The sequence below is a fragment of the Oryctolagus cuniculus genome, chromosome X (genome assembly GCF_964237555.1).
Source record: "Oryctolagus cuniculus chromosome X, mOryCun1.1, whole genome shotgun sequence".
Taxonomy (NCBI): domain Eukaryota; kingdom Metazoa; phylum Chordata; class Mammalia; order Lagomorpha; family Leporidae; genus Oryctolagus; species Oryctolagus cuniculus.
The window spans coordinates 117,385,807-117,405,703 of NC_091453.1; the positions used below are offsets into that span (position 1 = coordinate 117,385,807).

At 41.1% G+C, this 19,897-nt stretch overlaps 1 protein-coding gene across 4 annotated transcripts in view; it reads right to left on the reverse strand.

Annotated features, from left to right (window-relative positions):
- FGF13 (fibroblast growth factor 13) overlaps nucleotides 1-19,897 on the reverse strand; it is a 651,305-nt gene that overhangs the window by 552,864 nt on the left and 78,544 nt on the right. The gene's annotated exons all lie outside the window — the stretch shown is intronic.

Genomic DNA, 19,897 nt, shown 5'->3' on the forward strand with positions numbered 1-19,897 from the left:
ATCCAGCTCCCTGCTAATGCACATGCGAAAGCAGTAGAATATGGTCCAGGTCCTTGGGCCCCTGCACCCATATGGCATATCCAAAAGAAGCTCCTGGCTCCTGGCTTCAGATTGACCCAGCTCCAGCTATTGCAGCCATTTGGGGAGTGAACCAGCAAATGGAAATACACTCTTTCTCCTTGTCTCCATCTCTCTGTAATGCTTTCAAATAAATAAATAAATCTTAAAGAAAAAAAGAGACATGAAGCTGAATCTTGATTCCAATGTTTACTAAGTATACAATCTTGGGCAAGTTTTCAATCTCTTTCAGTCTTGATTTCCCTGATTATAAAATGGGAATTATGATATACTTACTTCACAGACCTGTTGAGATTAAATAATTTTAAAACTATTAGCAAAGAATACAACATATACTAAATTTTCAATTAGCATTAACCATCAAGTTACCCAGCTTTTTTTATAACAGCTTTGAAATGTAATTTACATAGTATATACTTCACTCATTTAAAGTATATAATTACATGATTTATTTTTATTATAAAATCCCAGCTGAGCAACCATCACCACTATCTAGTCTTAAAATAGTATCACCTCAAGAAGAACCATTGTACCTGTTAGTCATCACAATGATCCATTTTCATACCCATAAAAAGCTGCTTAGACCTTAGGCACTGGAGCTAGTTACAGCTGGGTTCAAGTCCAAGCTATACAATGTATTAGCTACATGATTTTCAGCAAGTTGCTTCACTTCACAGACCTCAGTTTCCTCACTACAAGAGGAAATTATATAATAGTACCTACTGAGTAAGCCAATTGTAAGGAACCAACGAGACAATGTGTATATAACTTTTAATAGCTGGTCCATAGTGAGCCCCAGATAAACGACAGCTATCATCTGTCATCCTCCTCCTTTTCATTCTACTTATTTTCCTCTTCCCGTTAACCTGTTTTTCATGTCATTCTGACTGTCGTTCACATGGAAGCCTTCTCCACGCAGCTATGCGTATGGCCTGGCATGAGATTTACACCCTTAATGGTATTCAGCTCCATGAATACTTACCAGGAGTGAAAGACCTCCTGCAAGCAGATCACCTTGGAAGCCTAAAGTCCTTAATTTGAGTTTGTTTTGAAAGAAAATTATTAATATTGTATCCAGGGAAAAGTAAATTTTTTTCTAAAACTGGTCATTGTTTCTAAGATTTCTATAATTGTATAACATAAAAATACTTTAAAAAGTCATGTCATTCTGTTCCAACAAATTTCCAGGCCCTGAAAAAGTGCCTCATGCATAGTAAACATAGTAAGTGTTTCACAAATTCATTATTTAATTATGTTGTGTGTGTGTGTGTGTGTGTGTGTGTGTGGAGAGAGGAAGGATAGGGAAAGAGGAGGGAGTTAGTTTACTTTTTATTTAGATCAGGTTCTCCTAGCAAATATAAGTAAAGTGGCTTTGTGAATAGGAGTAAGGCAATATGAATACAAAAGGCCAAAATTTCATATCTAATAACGAGAAACAATTTTATCCAAGAGCTGTATCTATCAACACTGCTACAAATTACCAAAATCACTGTCTAGTTTCAGCCACAAGAACTGTATCCTGAAGCCTCAGATCAAGTTGCCATCTCTCAACCAGCCCTTCTCACATCTTTCAAATGTATAAACTTATACCTTCCATGTTCTCCAATAGTTTTAAAAACGTTCCTACCAAAACTCACATAAATAGTACCTTATGAAGACACAACTTAAAAACAGGCCATCTGAAACAAAGGCTGTGCTCCCAGTTATATCACACTTCTTCTTTGTTAGAATCATTCATTTTTTTTTTCAGGAATTAAAAAGAGAAAAGTATACTTCCTTCATCCTGCATTGTGCAATGGTAGCAGGAGACACAGAAGTAGAAAACACTACCAAAAAATAACCATTCAATATTCAATAGTAGATGTTGCTATTTCACACCAGGCTGGGGGTGGATTATACTTGGTTTATTATTTGAAATGCACAGCTAATTTTTAATGAATTATCTCTTTAGTCTTTAGTAAAAATTCATTCACAATTTCTTACACTTGTGACATGCTCAATCTGACTTGCCCCAAATGGTAGAGTTAGAAACATGCCAGGGGATTCCAATTCAATCCCATCAAGGTGGCATGTACCAATGCCATCTCACTAGTCCCAGTGATCAATTTCAGTTCACAATTGATCATAATGATAGGTCTAAGAGTCAAAGGGATCACATAAACAAGACTAGTGTCTGCTAGTACTAACTGATAGAACTAAAAAGGGAGAGAACAAGCCAACCTGAGAAGCGGGATATACAACAGACTCATAGAATGGCAGATGTCCCAAACAGCACTCTGCCCTCAGAATCAGCCCTTAAGGCATTCAGATCTGGCTGAAGAGCCCATGAGAGTATTTCAGGCATGGAAAGCCAAGACACTCTGGCAAAAAAAAGAAAAAAAAAAAAGACCTAAATGAAAGATCTCTGCAAGTGATCCCAGTGGAAAGAACAGGCCATCAAAGAAGGAGGTATCTTTCTCTGAAGGAAGGAGAGAACCTCCACTTTGACTATGACCTTGTCTAAATAAGATTGGAGTCGGTGAACACAAAAGGCTTCCATAGCCTTGGCAACTCATGACAAGAGCCTAGGGAGATTACTGATACCATAAACAAGAGTGTCAAATTGTTAACAACAGGAGTCACTGTGTACTTACTCCTCATGTAGGATCTCTGTCCTTAATGTGTTGTTCAATGTGAATTAATGCTATAACTAGTACTCAAACAGTACTTTACACTTTGTGTTTCTGTGTGGGTGCAAACTGTTGAAATCTTTACTTAATATATACTAAATTGATCTTCTGTATATGAAGATAATTGAAAATGAATCTTGATGTGAATGGAATGGGAGAGGGAGCGGGAGATGGGAGGGTTGCGGGTGGGAGTGAAGTTATGGGGGGGGGGCACTGTAATCCAAAAGCTGTACTTTGGAAATTTATATTTATTAAATAAAAGTTTAAAAAAGAGAATGCCTTTTATGTACTGAATAAATGATAGCATGATAGAGTAGAAAGAGAACTGGAGTGGGAGGCCACTAGCTGCTTGACTTGGACATGTGCCTTTGCTACTCCAAATCTCCATTTCCTCTTCATGCAAAAGAGGGGGACTAAACCAGAGATGATTAAGGGCCTTCCAGCTTTAATGTTCGCAGATTCTCTGGTCTCTTTAGGCAAAGCAAAACTGACTTTGGAATCTCTTAACACCCACTGAATTTAAATAATTAATGTCCTTACAGCCTAGGATGGCAACTCATCAAGTGACTTAATTATGATCTACTCAGAAAAGCAAAAAGCTCAGGTTTCTTATCAAAGCCTTGGGGCCTGGTTAACTGGAAGCTGGCTTACTAAAGGGAATGAGAGAAAACTCATGCTCATGGAAAAAATGCCCTTTGTGTAAAATGATTTGCCTTGGAAGGCCTGCATTATTTTGCCTTGAAGAAAATAAATTCCATTAAGGAGAGACAGACAGACAAGGCAGACAGAGAGAGAGAGAGAGAATGATTCTGCTTTTCAAAAAACAATTTATAAAAAATGCAGATATACAAGATAGATGAATCATGAAGCAACTGTTCTCAGTACAGAAGAAGATGGTCTTATAGTCCAACAGACCTGGATGAATTCAAATCTCTGACAAAGAAATATTAGGTTATGTGAAACAGCAAGGCCAGTTCTATTGAATTGCACACGTATTTGGTACTGACTAAAGGGTAGTTCCTGAGTCACTGGACAGGGCTACCAAACTCAATACAGTTAGTCCTTGCCCATGAAGTTCTTTTTCTCGAGGGTAGGAGCAATGCATAAACAGGAAACTGTCCTAGAGACAGTGACACTTGAACAAGTGTTTGAAGTTACTCAACAAATCTCACTAAGCCTTTATTTCTTCATCTGTTCAATAAGGAAAATGAAGTCTGCCTCACAAGACTGATATGAGAGTTTAATGAGGCCATCATATAGAAACTGAGCACAATAACTATCCATAGTGACATATACTCTGATGTTCTCAATCTTATATTAATCTATTTTTATGTTAATTATTTCTTGTCTATTTAACCAATACAACATCCTATATGAAGACAAGGATCTTTGTCTTGTCCCCAGTACCTAGAATGCTGCCTTACTTATAGTTAAGTGTTCATTATATAATTAGAGAAGGAAAGAAGGGAAGGAAGAGAGGAAGAGAGGGAAGGAGGAAATTGTTATTTTAGCATTACATAAACTACAATCTAAATTAAAAGTATATGTATTATACAAACACATCTTCACATTTAATCTCTGAGATCCCCCTTCCAATCATAAGTTTTTCTTTTATGAAATCCTGGAACTCACATGAGAAATATAATGGTAGTTGGTGGGTATTATGGTACAGCAGTTAGACCACCACTTGGGATACTGGCATCCCATATCAGAATGAGTACCTGGTTCAAGTCCTGACTGCTCTGCTTCTAGTCCCTCTTCTTGCTAATGTACCTGAGGAGAAAGAGAAGATGGCCCAAGTGCTTCAGTCCCTGCCACTCAGGTGTGAGACCTGGGTATTCCAGGCTTCTGCCTGCAGCCTGGCCTAGCCCTGAAGATACTTGGGGAGTGAACCATCAGATGAAATATTCATTCTTATTCATATATTCATTCATTTTTTCTCTCTCTCTCCTCCCCTTTCAAATAAATAAATCTTTAAAACTAAAACAAATACAGTGTTATGTCAACCTGAAAACTCCACTGGAATTCTCACAGGTACCTCAGACTTAATGTGTCCCAAACCAACTATTCCTCCAAACCTATCCTTCCCAGCCTTCTTCATCTCAGTGTATGTTACCATCCACTTTTACTCTTGACATCTTTCTGGTCTGTTTCAGATCTACTAGTTGGCTATCCAACATCTACTGTCACCTTTCTTACTAAAAAATCCTTCAATTTATTCAGTATGACCATATGTACAAGGCTAAAAGATATCTTGTCCTGGCCTTCTTTGCAACTGACATGTAAGTGACAGTGATTTGATCCAAATATTAAGTTTCAAAAAGACCATTTTACCTCTTCCATGTCCATCCTTATTTCCTGACTGGAAGTTCAACAGGCATTGTGGAACAAGAAGTTAATTTAAGGTGTAAGCTACATTCTGAATCTGGGGGAGGTAGAGAAGCAGAAGGCTAGAAGATGCCTGTGTCCCAATTACATCATTGACCAACTATACCTATCCTAGCTGCTCACCTCCCAAATTCTTTTATGGAAGACAAACATATTTACCCAATCAATTTGTATGTATTCTGTTATTTCAAATTGATATTCACTGTCTTTGTAGCATTTCCTAACAGTTTTCATTGAGTTATTTATTTCTTTGTGCTTTTGTTGTTTTGTTCTTTGTCTTTTCAACTAGAAATGCCAATTCTATGACTACAGCGACTGTGCTTGCTTGGTTCACTATCTCACAGCATGTACCTTGCACAAAATAGAAGCTTAATAAATGTTTCAAATGAACAATTCCAGTAGCTTGAACATGTTCTGACTTTTGTGGATTTATTAGGTCATTCTCATTTTTAAAAAATCATGAGGAGAGGGGGTCTTTAATTCAAAAAATAAATACACAGCTTTGAAGTATAACTTAACAAAAGTTTATTGTGCACCTATTAGGTGCCAGTCCCTATGCCATAGACTAAAGGAAAATATTCTCAAACATTTATTTCATAGCAATTCATACAAAAACTATCAATTTGAATAGTAAATTATCCAAAGAACCAGACTCTGATGGCAGATGAATTTGAAATCTTCACAAGAAATATAGGATGAGTAATCACTGCTAATATTCGGTTGGCGCCACAGCCTACTTGGCTAATCCTCCACCTGTGGTGCTGGCACCAGCATCCTGGGTTCTAGTCCCAGTTGGGGCGCCGGATTCTGTCCTGGTTGCTCCTCTTCTAGTCCAGCTCTCTGCTGTGGCCTGGGAGTACAGTGGAGGATGGCCCAAGTGCTTGGGACCTGCACCCCATGGGAGACCAGGAGGAAGTACCTGGTTCCTGGCTTTGGATCGGCATGGTGCTCCAGCCATGGTGGCCATTTGAGGGGTGAACCAATGGGAAAAGGAAGACCTTTCTCTCTGTCTCTCTCTCTCACTGTCTAACTCTGCCTGTCGAAAAAAAAAAAAACAAGGAATATAGGATGAGTAATCACTGCTAATTTTCATTAAAAATGTACAAGTTTCAAAATAGTGGGATGCTCATAATATGGCATTAGGATTAATATCCTTAATTTATTTTCCTCATTACTAGTATACTTTATCTGTCTATGTAAATGTAGAAGCAGATATTCCTAAATTTATGCCAAAAGACCAACTCATTGTGGGTAATTAATATACAACAGGCCATAATAATTCCATTGTATCATTATCTATTCTTATGGTTGAATTTTCATGAATATTGTTTTTGAAAAAGTATGAATATTAATATGAAAAACACAAGTATCTCTTCTCATTGCAAATCTGAAATCAGATTTTAATTGTCTTTCCATGAAAGCAGCCTAAAATGACACTTGAAGTTATTCTGGAGGTTGGATCCTATTGCTATTCTAGTTGGTAAAGAAAGGAAAGGGGAAGAGTAGGAAAAAATTCCATTTTGCTCATTAACCAGGAATAAAGAACAGAACACTGGGGGGAATGTTGGTGAAGAAAGAAAAGACCAAATTGAAGAACATACAGCAGGAGGGAGAATGGTACGGAGTGACCATGTTCCTGTCTCCACCATGGCAACCACCTGATTGCTGATGGGTAGACTTCCCTGGAGACTGCTAATGAGAAAGAAAATCAAACCATTTTGCTTCCCAAGATGAGATATGCTATCAACTTAGACATTAAAAATATCAGCCACAGGATGAGGTAAGGAACAACCAAGCTCTGAAGGGAAACGTATAACAATATATTCTTGACATTAACTGAGAACTTCAGAAGTATCTAACACTGTGCTATGGATCTCTTAGGGATAATCACTTGGGTGATTATCACTTAGGTCCAAAAAGGCATCAGAGATCATTTAGGCAGTGGTCCTCAGCTGGGGAAGATTTTGCCCTCCTTCCCAAACAGGTGAAGTGGTGCCACTGGCATCTAGTTGGCAGAGGCTTTAGAAGCTGAATATGTTAAACTACACAGGAGAGTCCTGCACAACAACGAATTAAGCAGCCCAAAATGTCAATGTTTAGGAAGTCCCAATTAAGCTCCACTCCTTACAGTATAGAAGAGGTGGTGTTGGTCCAGAAGGAATGTGTAATGTGCAAGGTAATTCTCTATCATCTATATGCCTATCACTTCTTCCTTCCATCCATCCATCAGTTTTAGTCAAAAATTTCGTTTGAATAAAAGGTGCTGTTGTTTTGAAAAATGGAAAAACCTTTGTTCCAATCACCAAGTATTCTTGAACAAATTGAAACAGGTGCTTCTTCCCTTTTCCAAGAAGCCCATTACTATTTAGAAAGGTACAAGACCCCCTGTGTTAAGCTCTGTTACTATCCTTATGTTAAGATGAGATGCACAGCTGTAAGTAGGAGGGGCGACCACCCAGTTCACACATATACAGTACATCCCACAGATACCTGAAGTGATTCCTGCCTGCTGCTGAGGACCCAGACCAGAAATTCCCTGCCCTTCCTTAATCACTACTCACCCAATCAATGAAACAACCCTTTTTCATGTTTCCTCATGCATCCAATTCTCTTCATAGTATCTTCTTGGTACAAGGCAGTAATCTGAGACTGGGAGTAAGGGATAAGAAGGTCTAGAAAAAGGCAAGACATAGTCCATGTCCTCTAGGGTCTCCTCAGGTTGGTATGGAGGAAGTAATGGAGAATTATCACCAGATATGTTGGGATAAGAGCCTCTAGTGGGTACAGTGCTGGAGAGGGGGTGTTTTCAGGAGGAAAGGAGAACATGTGGCATATAGGAGAATGAGAGAACACATCCTGGAAGAGATAGTAGGCATCCTGCATGGTCAAAAAGCAAGCATGCATCTATCTATCTCTCTCTCTCTCTCTCTCTCTCTCTCTATATATATATATATATATATATATATATATATATAAATAAAATGCCTCAGACTCACTCAAGTTTTAGAGTTTGTTTTGTACATTGTGGCAGAACAATACAATAGTCCTAAAATTCCCTCTATACACCCTACTATACACCCTATAATGTAAAGCCTATAAAACCAGCAAAATAAAAACCAAGTTCCTTACCTTGGCTTTCCATGCTCTTCACTCCCCTGCTTTAAACTCCATCTCCTTCCACAGAAACATTCCAAGGGATCCAAACTGGTTTGCTCATCACCACCAGAACTTCCTGGGATCTTCTCACTTTCCTGTCTTTGCCAGTATTTAAATCTCTCCCTCTCACAGCACCCAAGTTCTTACCTACCTTTCACACTGGCAGCTCCCTCACCAATGAGTTACTCCCTATATTCACTGCAGCTATGAGGATGAGCAGTAACTATACTGGTAAACAGCATCTTCATTTACTGAGTACCTACCACATTCCAGGCATTGTTCAATTTGTGTGTACTTACTCCCTTATGTAGTTCTCCCAAAGATACACCATCATCCACATTCTGCAGTCAGAGAAACTGAGGCACCTAAAGGTGATACAGTAACCCAATGTCACTCACCAACCAAGTGACTAAGGGGGATTTATACTTAGTTCTGGGAAGCCCATGGATGACACTGTTATATAGCATCCCTAGGGTATGCCTTCACAGTGCTGCCTTTCTGGAGACCCCAGCTTTCAGAGGTCCCTTGTTTCTCTAACCTCTGAAGCATATAGGATCTGAAACCCCTACAGCACATAATATGTTTGCATACTGATAGAAATCATCCATAGTAATAACAGCAGACATTTTTAAAATCCTTCAGTATGACAGGAAACTTTTTGATTATTTGATGTAGGTTAACATATTTCATCCTGGCAACTACCCTGTTATCATCATCTCCATTTCACAGATGAGGCAAGTGAAACACAAAGAGGTCAAGTCAGTTGCCAAAGGCCCCACAACTAGTAACTAATAGAACAAGGTTTTGAACTTAAGCAGTCAGGTTCCCAGTCTTCCTGATCACTGTACTCTACTATCTCTGGTATCTTCACTCATTCAATCCATACATCAGCTCTATGAGATAAACATCATCTTCCCTATTTTCAGATATGAGGAAACTGAAGTTCAGAAATGTTAAATAAATAATTTGTTCAAGGTCCCATAGACAAATAGGAAAAGTAGCTGGGATTGGGCTCCAGTCTGACTCCAGAGTCCATGTTCTTAACCACTATGCTATGAGCTCTATGGAATGATGAGCTCACTTGGATCTCTCCAGATAGATTTTATATTAAGCCACAAAGCAGAAATACAAGGCTCTAATGAAACAAAAACCATTTTCAAGCTGTAACACTATAGGTCTCCAAGAGATCTCGCCCTAGGTGGTCTCCATGGGCCCTGATCTGTTAGTTCAGGACATGTCCACCGTCATCTCTGGCAATTACAGAGCCTGGGTTCCTAGCCCTCCAGGTCCTACGGGCCTTGGGCCAGCAGGAGGACTCTAGCCCTTGACCCCCCTAGTCCTAGACTGAAGTCATGCCTGAACTGACAACCACATTCACTATTAAAATACAGATGACTAATGAAGGCAGAGGAGGTGGGGGAAATGACAAAAATATTACTCATTTTTAAACCACAAACATACTATTATAACATTACTCACTAATAATTTCAGGTGGTGGCACTCTGCTGACAAGTAAGGATGACTCTTTGCATGTGATAAGATCATTTTATGGTAGCAAATGGTATAGGGAGAAGCATATAATCATTTATCATTGTTTTTATTTCTCTTAAGGGCTTCTGATATTGTGATTCTGACATCCCTATAATTTACTGTTTCCTTATTCTCATCATCAATATAGCCCGCTGCAAAATGAGTTACCAATTTTCATCTTCCATGAAAAGATGGTATAAGATTTAAATGTTAAGGGTGTTTTTGTGAGACTGACATTTCTATATCATTTGTAAAATATGCTCATCCATAAGGTAAAAGAAAGAGCTTGTGTCCAGATTTTAGGAATCTGGATTCAAGAAGATCCACTACTACCTGTGTGACCACTGAGAAAAGCAGTCAGCATGCTAGGCATGTTTTCATGGAACCCAAGATTTGTTTTAATCAGATGTGGTAGGACACATAGACATGGTAATAACTGCCATGAATGAAGGGGTTTGTTATACTACTCATATTACCCTAGAAGCCGTAGGCATACCATACCATGCAAAGCCACATGAGGAAACACCACGGCCAATAAGGAGGCAGAGACAATAAGATGAAAATGTGGGTAAGAGCCTTTTGGTGGTTTCTACAGGAAGGTATAAGTAAGAAAAGAAACAGATGCAGGATTATCTTCTTTGAATAAATTCAGGAAGCCCTAATGCACAAGGGTTGTCGCTAGTAGCCTGGTACCTGGCCCTGGGGTGATTAGGACAGGGGGATAGTGACCCAGTGTGTGATAGCCTAAGGGAGGTGGTTGGGCTGTGGTCTCTAGTTGGTTTGCACATGAAAGATACACTCAAAGATGAGTTGCTTACTATCTCTAGCAAGTAGCTAAAACTAGAAAAGGCAGTCCCTCGGGGGTCATCTAGGCCCCAAAGATGTCAAAGCATCAAATTACCAAACATAAAAGAGTTAATACAAAACCTCAGTCCCCTACTCTATAATGCAGGAAAAACAATTGTGGTATATTTTGAGTCAACATCATCTTTGTAAACATGAGCTCCTCCACAATCTTCCAGAGTCACCCAGAAATAAAGCTGTTGGGTAGAACTCACAGGGAAGCAGGTTTTGATTCAAGAAATTTCTCCAAACATATTTTTATCTCTATAACTCCACATGCACCAAGATTGCCATAATTACCAGTGATCTCCACATTACCAAATACAACATGTAATTGCCAAGCTTCTTCTCATTCAACCTTGCTGTTGCATTGGGCACTCGAAACACTCTGTGTACATGGCTTCTGTGACCACTACTCTTAATTCCCATTCTTCTTGTTTGGCTATTCCTTCTCTGTCTCCTTAAATAATCTTTAGATATAGATCAGGCTTCTCAAAATCAATGTGTTCTAAATCTGTATAACTCGATCCAAACATTTCCTTCAAGGCTTCTTCACCTTAGTTCCTGGGACCAAAATCACTGACACCATCCTTGACCCTTCTTTTTCTTTCACAACTATAGGCAAGCAATCAGAAGACCTTCTTAGCTCTACTTTCAAAAATATAGCTCCAGAGAAGGGCTTCCCCTCTTCAGCACTATTGATAGTTTGAGCCAGATCATTTTTTGTGGGAGACAAGAGTAGATGTCCCACGCACGGTAGCATGTTTAATAGCATCCCTGACCTCTACATATTTGATGCAAGCAGCAACCCACATTTCCCAAGTTGTGGCAATAAAAAGTGTCTCCAGACATTGCCAAATGAGGGGGTTACAAAATCACCCAATTGCAAACCCTAAATTAATTACTTCTTACCACCTCCACTCAAGCTCAAGCTACCATCAGTTTTCTCCTGGAGTAGGACAACAATCTTGCTCCTACCTCTGCCTTCCTAGAATTTATTCTCAAAACCCACTGATCCTTCAAAAATAAAATACATCAAAACATGTCACTCCTCTGCTCAAAACCCTCTAAACAGTTCTTATTGCATTAAAAAAATAAATGCCTAGGGTCCCTCTGAAGGCTTACAAAGCCCTAAATGATCTGGCACCTGTCTATCAAACCTTACCTCTAGCCACTCTGCCCCTCACACCTTCCTTGTTGACCCTCAAGCATAACAAGCAAGTTCTGAGCACAGAACCTTTGATACTAGTCTACTCTCTCCCAGGCACACTCTCACCCAGTTGTTTAGATAGATCACTGTGTATACAAAAGTCTTAGCTTAAATGTCACCTCCTTGGAAAGATCTTTCCTAGCTACAACTGCACACTAAGCAGTATCTGCTTCTTATCCTTAAAAACACTGAGCACATAGCCGGCGCCATGGCTCACTATGCTAATCCTCCGCCTTGCGGCGGTGGCACACCTGGTTCTAGTCCCAGTCGGGGCGCCGGATTCTGTCCAGGTTGCCCCTCTTCCAGGCCAGCTCTCTGCTGTGGCCAGGGAGTGCAGTGGAGGATGGCCCAAGTACTTGGGCCCTGCACCCCATGGGAGACCAGGAGAAGTACCTGGCTCCTGCCATCGGATCAGCATGGTGCGCTGGCCGCAGCGCGCCAGCCGCAGCAGCCATTGGAGGGTGAACCAACGGCAAAAGGAAGACCTTTTTCTCTGTCTCTCTCTCTCACTGTCTACTCTGCCTGACAAAAAAAAAAAAAAAAACTGAGCACAGCCTGATAATGTATATCTGTTTATTTAGTATTAGAACATCAGCTCCATGAGGGCAGGGACTTCGTCTTATATACCACCACATCCCCAGAATTAAGAATGGTTCTCAGCATGCAATGTGTATTTAAAAAAAAAAAAGGATGATGAATATATGTAGTCTAAGGCCTAAAACTGAGACCCAATATTATGTGCTGTTTTGACTGGAAGTAAAATTAGGAAGGCCTTGAATGCCCTAACCACAAGTTTTCCTCCTCACTCTGCTCCTGCAGATAAAGTCCCCTAGCTAAACAATCCTCTTATCACGGGACAGGCACACAGTTTCTACTTATATACAAGTAGAGAGTTTTACTTCCTTGCCAGCCTGTGGTATTACTTGAACAAGTCAATTATGTCCTCCCAGGGAACCAATGTACTCCATCTCTTGATACTACAAACGCTGCAACCCACATTTGTCCCTGCACCACATGTGGTACACTCCTCTCTGTGCTGTGAGTACATGTAACTGCTAGCAGTCTCATCTATCTAGCGTCAGAGGTTGTCTGCCAGGCCATCCACACAACCCCAGAGTACAAATCTCCCTTTCTCCAATGGGATGAATACAAGGCAAGTAAAGCAATACATGAATGAATATAAAATCCTTGCATTGTTAAAGCCCACCAGATGCAGCAATTTTGTTATTGCTTCCCTGTGAGTCTTTTCTTCTCCAGAATAAACATCATCTAGTCCTTTCCATGCCCCCACAAACCTTGACTCCTAGACCCTTTTCATCCTCATAAACTATCATGAATGGCCACTTCACACTCGCCTTGCAACAAAGGGCTTACAAGTGAGTACAGGAACTTCCCTCCACAAGTGGGCTGATCACAGAATTGAAAACAGTACAGGCTGTGGAGTTAGACAACTTGGGGGTCCAATCAGAACTCTGCAGCTTCCCATCTGAGGCTTCCTGTCCAAGGGACCTCACCTCTTGGGGTCTCAGTTTCCTCATCTGGAAAACCAGAACCCAGGCAAGTTCTTCACAGGGTTTTAGCGAGACTCAATCAAGGGCACATTTGCGTGGAGCCTGGTCCAGAGCTGGTGTTCAATAAGCAGTTGCTATTATTACCACAATCAAGTCAGAGAAGACAAATGGCACACAGGAGTAAACCAGGGCTGGGGGTGGAGGGCGGGCTGAGAGTGGGCTGAGGCTGAACACAAGCAGCCGAGGTTTCCAAATGAGATCTCTCTTACATGGTTCCTCTAGAAAGAGGGTGCTACTACTAATTCCCTTCTCAGCTTCATAGACAGAAAATACATTCACATGTTCCAAAACAGAAGTCCGATTTCTGAAATACTATTTTTTCTATTTCCTGGCCAGGAGCATAGAACATAAAGTTTAGCCATTTTCCCCCGAATTATGAGCACAAAACAGTCATGACATGGAACAAGGAGTCAATCAACTAAATTCCATTATAGAAGCAGGGAGGGGCTAGTTGCAAAATTAGAAATTTCCACACATTTGAATTCAGGGATATTTTTAAGTCTCCTTAGAAACAGTCTCCCTATGGGAATATTCATATTTAGGACTGATTATTCCATAAATGTCTTCAATCTGATCCAGAAAAAAAATGTTGTCACTAACACCAGCAAATTTTTTTGGCAATGAAAAGATGTTCAGTTCCTTTTTCAGCTTGCAAAATTATGGATTTTGTAGTGTTCCACTTGCAATCCATTGAAGAAATGATTCGTTAAGAATGAAATCTATTTTCCCCTCTTTGGGGAAGAGCCAGTATAATCTGGAAGGATTCCTATGTTTATGATGCAGTTCCATAACCATTAACTGAATGATGGTAAATCAATTAGCCAAATGTGGGTGGAGCAGCTTCTCAGTGCCATGCCCTGTGATAGAGAAGACACTACGAATGAAGTTGCATGGCTGACAGGTCCATAGCTCCTACAGAGCAAAGGCCTTGGAAATGGGTATTCTGTTAGGTAGTAAAGGACAAAAATAGAACGTGGCAGTAGGTCTGCAGTACTACAACCAGTCCTGGCTCTTACGGCCTAGTCAATGCCCAGCTCCTCCAGCTCACTCACATGCTATATCCTTTGTGCACACCTGACCCCTGCTACTAGTACCTGTATCCCCTTGTGCCTGGACTTCATTTGTTTACATGAGGTGCTTAACACACATGTGCTTAGCTGGTTGACCTTAAGAAAGTCATTTTACCCTATAAGCCTCCATTTCCTCACAAATAGGGATGATAAATGTACCCCTACCTCATATGGCAAGGCACACTTCAGCAGTCAGCAATGGCTGGAACAGAGTCAAGTTCATTTGTTTATATATTGTCTATGGCAGCCTTTGCACTATAAGACAGAGTTAAGTAGTTAGAAAAGATGCTGTATGACCCACTAAACCTAAAATACTTACCATCTGGTCCTCTACAGAAAAAGCCTGCAGAATCCTGCCCTAGAATGTTACTCTATAAGAACAATTCATCTTCTGAAACTCAGCTCAAGAGTCCTCTCTTCAGGGCCAGGGTTGTGGCACAGGCTGGTTAAGCAGCTGCCTATGATTCCAGTATCCCATATGAGCACTGGCTCAAGTCCTGGCTGCTCCACTTCCTATCCAGCAACCTGCTAACGCTTCTGGGCAAGCAGCTGAGGACAGCTCAAGTACTTGGGCCCCTGCCACCCATGTGGGACATCCAGATGGAGCTCCTGGCTTTGGCCTGGCCCAGCCCCAGCTGTTGAAGCCATTTGGGAAGTGAACCAGCATACTGAAGATCTGTCTTTCCCTCTCTCTGTAAATCTGCCTTTCAAATTAATAAATAAATCTTTAAAAAAGAGTCCTTTTCTCTAGGGAGCTTCTCATACATTTTACTCTATCAAGGGAATACTCCAAGGAAATTTGAAACTTCACCTTAGCTTGCACCTCACTCCAATTTGTACTTAATTCATGCTCCTATCAAAATACTAATCACACTGGATTGGAATTACCTGTCTGAAACCCAAAACAACAACTTCTCCAGAGGCAGGCTAATCATTTATGGATCCCAAAACACCCAGTACACAGGACTTTGCCTGGAGATGGTACTAAATAGATCCTGCTCAAATAAACAAGCTTTGCTGGTCTTTATTGTTAACATCACACAAAACAGTACCAGTCATCATTCTTCAACAATCACCTTGGCCCTTACTTGAAGTCATAATCCTGGTTCTTCTGTGAGAATAATGACCTCTGGAGGGTGCTGTTCTGCAGCAGACATCTGTGGAAGAGTCCAACCTGCACCTGCTATGTACTGGGAATGCTCATCCATCAGGCTTCAAGCCCTAAAAGCTATTTCCAGATTTTTTTTTTAACTTTTATTTAGTAGATATAAATTTCCAAAGTGCAGTTTATGGATTACAATGGCTTTTTCCCCCCATAACTTCCCTCCCACCCACAACCCTCCCATCTTCCGCTCCCTCTCCCATTCCATTCACATCAAGATTCATTTTCAATTATCTTTATATACAGAAGATCAATTTAGTATATATTAAGTAAAGATTTCATCAGTTTGCCCCCACACAGAACACAAAGTGCAAAGTACTGTTGGAGCACTAGTCATATCATTGATTCACATTGAACTACACATTAAGGACAGAGATCCTACATGAGGAGTAAGTGCACAGTGACTCCTGTTGTTGATTTAACAAATTGACATTTAAGATTTAATTATTTGAAAGAGTTACAGAGAAGCAGACAGAGAGAGGTCTTCCATCAGCTGGTTCACTCCCTAGATAGCCACAATGTCCAGAGTTCGGCCAATCCAAAGCCAGGAGCCAGGAGCTTCTTTCGGGTCTCCCACATGGGTGCAGGGGCCCAAGGACTTGGGCCATCTTCCATTGCTTTCCCAGGCCATAACAGAGAGCTGGATCAGAAGTGGAGCAGCCAGGAGTTGAACTGGGACCTATATGGGATGCGAACCCTGCAGGCAGAAGCTTTACCTGCTATGCCTCAGCACTGGCTCCCAAATCTTTTTCCACTCAGATATCAGCTCTAGAACAGATTCATCAGGGGACTGTTTTCTGAGTCATGTCCTACAACATTGGGTTCTCTTACCTCCTTCATGCCAGCTCACCACACACAATTTCTACCAAACACCTACCTAGCATACCACATCTACCATGTCTTCAGTACTACCTCACTCTCAATACCAGCATGTTCAATGTGCCAAATTTTTCACTTAGCCATTTTCTTCTTAGATTCTAATCTTAATATTAGAGATGGGGCTCAGTGCCACAGGAACAAAAGAAAAAGCACTGGACTTGGAGTCAGAAGATTCAAGTGTACTACTGGCTCCCCAACTCTCAAAATGTGAGAACCATGAGTATCTCAGCTCTAAGCTTCCAATTTATAATTGGGAGATAATACTGCCACCTGATTAGAGGCAGCAAGGCTATAAAAGGAGTGAAAATGCTCTCCTATTTGGAAAGTAGTCGTTCTCAAGCGAGAAGGGCAGGCACCCCTAACTAGAGAGGCATTTCAGAGTTATCTAGGGTACTTTATCAAACTATATCCACCTCTGACAAAATCCAGAATTATATCCTTCCTCTTCTGAGAATCAGAAGTTGGCAAGGTTCCTTTCTTTACCCATGGTGGGTAAAAGTCTGAATAGAAAAATGCTCGAAGCCCAACACTCTGGAGTTGTCATCCTTGCAAAGTGCTTAAGAAGAAGTCAACAAGGAATTGATCTCCAGTAATACTTTCCAACCATGTTCATCTCATGACATTTAGCAAATAATTCCAATTTTAAGTGGCATATCTGGGGGAAGCAGCTGAGGCTATGGGCCACCACAGGAAATCAAGGGTGCATAGTCCCAGTAGCCATGAGGACCAAGGGGAACAGCCTACCAAATAAACCTTAAATCCCTTTTTCAGCACATCATTAAGAATTGTGCTCTAGGAGCAGCTGATAACTTCAAGACATATGACCATCTCTAGGAGCAAGGGAACCAGCTGGGCCGCTGAGAACTCTGCCTTATCCCCCAAACCCAGTAACTGGCATCTTGTCTTATTTCTCTGTATCTAAGGCTGTGTTCCCCAGTAGCTCCAGGACTGGGCTATTTTTTATAGAAAGCTTTTATTTAATAAATATAAATTTCATAAGTACAACTTTTGGATTATAGCGGTTCTTCCCCCCCATATCCATCCTCCCACCCCAAACCATCCCACCTCCTACTCCCTTTCCCATCCCATTCTTCATTAAGATTCTTTTTTTTTTTTTTTTGGACAGGCAGAGTTAGAGACAGAGAGAGAAAGGTCTTCCTTTCTCAGTTGGTTCACCCCCCAAGTGGCCGCTATGGCCGGCATGTGGGGAGCAACCCGGACTGGACTGAGTTACTGGAATTAAGACTTATTCTATGCATCTGCTCTCCCACAATATGGCGCTGGGAGAGGAGAAAAACAGCTTCTACACAGCTGCCTCCAGTTCCACCAATAAACTGTAGGACTTGCTCCTGATTGGAGGAGAGCAGCGTACTCGGCGTGTGGGCAGCCGAGTTGGGATTGGCGGAAGAGGACTATAAAGGAGGAGAGAGACAACATGCACCAGGAACATCTAAGGGGGAACATCTATCTGAAGGAACACCTGTGCAGCCCCCGAGAGAGCCGGCCGGCAGTGTGCCGCTCCCCCGCGGAAGTGAGGAATGTGGCAGGGGGAACCGCCCTTCCACGGAGGTGGAAGGGACGGCAGCCAACCCGGGAAGAACCAGCAGCAAACCCGGGGAGGGCCGAGCAGACGAAAGAACAGCGCAGGGTCCTGTGTCGTTCCTCCACGAAGAGGGGGAGCAACACCGGCACATTGTGGCTGGCGTGCTGTGCCAATCTGAAGCCAGGAGCCAGGTGCTTCCTCCTGGTCTCCCATGCAGGTGCAGGGCCCAAGGACCTGGGCCATCCTCCACTGCACTCCCGGGCCACAGCAGAGAGCTGGACTGGAAGAGGAACAATCGGGACAGAATCCAGCACCCCAACCGGGACTAGAACCCAGGGTGCCGGTGCCACAGGCGGAGGATTAGCCTAGTGAGCTGTGTCGCCAGCCCATTAAGATTCATTTTAATTATCTTTATATACAGAAGAGTAACTCTATACTAAATAAAAATTTCAACAGTTTGCACCCACACAGACTCACAAAGTATAAAGTACTGTTTGAAAACTAGTTTTACATTAATTCTCATAGTACAACACATTAAGGACAGAGGTCCTACATGGGGAACAAGTGCACAGTGACTCCTGTTGTTGATTTAACAATTGACACTCTTATTTATGATGCAGAACTGGGTTATTGCCTTATTCATTTTGATCTCTGAGGGCTGGGATGCACACACTTAGACTTGACTAAGGCCCCAATCACCACATATACACTCCATAATTGCCTGTCACCAACCTCCTGGACCCACCTTACTCTGTGAATCTCATGCTATGAATTTTTTTTTGTACGTACTTGATACTAATTGTTCTCCCCAGTGCATGTTCATCCTGTCTGGGATGTCTACTCTCTATATCTATGTCCTTCTAAGCCCTGCTCCTCCCTAGTCCATTGGGTTAGAAAGGCTCTTTCTACTATATGACCTAACTGTTAAGAGATTTGGTCTTTGGCCAAGACATGGGGTAAAATTGCAGCTCTATGCTCACTAGCTATATGACCTTGAACAAGTTAATCTACTTCAACATTCTTATTTATGAAATGATAATAAGAGTAGTCATCTTACAGAGTCTTTGTGAAAATTAATAAAAATATTGCCTTCATTCATCAAACAAGTGGTCGAGTTTGAGGCCTAGAGCTAGTCAGTCACAGGGCAGTGGGATATACTGGTACAAATTGGGAAATACTCTACAACTCTCATAATAATGATAATGAACATCAGAGACCATTCCCTGTTAAGTTTTCAAGATTCTCTGCAGTATATTCCAGGAACTACACCACCTATGTAGGCACAGCAACACTATAATCAGTTTGAAATGGTACCTAATTTAATATCTTCTTTCAATAAATGTATGCAGAGTGGCACCTCTACACAGCTACTCTAGATCCCTTGAATATGAATCACCAACATCACTCTAAATGTCTGAAATCTTTCTATTCATCTATGAGAAAGACAAAGACCCACTGGGGCCAAAGATCCATAGTTTGTGTGGGTTTTGGATTTCGACATTAATGCTCTTTCTTCTTTCTTCCACTGTTACTGGTTTACTCATGGTTTCTGTTTAATTTTGCATGAGTGTTTATATTTCCTATTTTTTCAAGCAGTTACTTATTCCCACTCTTTACCTGAATTATTTAGTGCACAACAGAGAGTATTGTTTCTCTAGAAATTTCTAAATCTTTTATATTTGTTGTCAGATCACTTGTTTCATTTCTAATTTAATGAATCCCCCCAATTAGGAAAACTCTTGTTAATTTTCTCAAAAATAAGCTACAAAGTTTATCAGCACTTTTTCCAATAATTTAC